We start from the raw sequence: 884 nt of genomic DNA, 5'->3' as shown, positions 1-884 counted from the left end.
ACTTTCATCAAGAGGCTTTTGAGTTCCTCTTCACTTTCTGCCATAAGGGTGGTGTCATCTGCATATCTGAGGTTATTGATATTTCTCCCGGCAATCTTGATTCCAGTTTGTGTTTCTTCCAGTCCAGCATTTCTCATGATGTACTCTGCATATATGACATCCTTTTTATGTGGAATCTAAAAAGAAATGTTACAAGTGAATTCAAGAAACAGACTCACAGTTATAGAGAATGAACTTATGTTTGCCCTGTGTGTGTATGTGTGTGTGTGTGTATATGTGTGTGTATATATATATGTGTGTGTGTGTGTATTCCCTGGTGGCTCAGAGGTTAAAGCATCTGCCTTCAATGCAGGTGACCTGGCTTCGATCCCTGGGTCAGTTAGATCCCATGGAGAAGGAAATGGTAATCCACTCCAGTATTCTTGCGTGGAGAATCCCATGGATGGAGAAGCTTGGTGTGCTACAGTCCACGGGGTTTAAAGAGTCAGACATGACTGAGCGACTTCACTTTCACCTTCATATATATATATATATATAGATAGATATAGATACAGATATGTTTTATTTGAGATAGTCTTTCCCCATGATAGGATTTTAGGAGATACAAGGAGAGAGATGAGAGCAAGGTTCAGGATGGGGAACACATGTACACCTGTGGCGGATGCATGTTGATGTATGGCAAAACCAATACAATATTGTAAAGTAAAAACAAAACAAAACAAAACAAAAAAACTATAAGCATTGCCAAATCCATGAACAAAGTATTGAAATAAACTTTTTAACAGCAAAATATAAATAGTTGACATTTCAACAATGCAAGTGAAGTCTGATTGTACCATAATCAGTCATTTGCTTTCCCCTTTCCTTGCAGTCACCTCCAATGC

The sequence above is a fragment of the Bison bison genome, unplaced genomic scaffold (genome assembly GCF_000754665.1).
Source record: "Bison bison bison isolate TAMUID 2011002044 unplaced genomic scaffold, Bison_UMD1.0 scf7180017849084, whole genome shotgun sequence".
Classification (NCBI taxonomy): domain Eukaryota; kingdom Metazoa; phylum Chordata; class Mammalia; order Artiodactyla; family Bovidae; genus Bison; species Bison bison.
The sequence above is the reverse complement of the archived record's forward strand: the minus strand, read 5'-3'. Positions refer to the sequence as shown.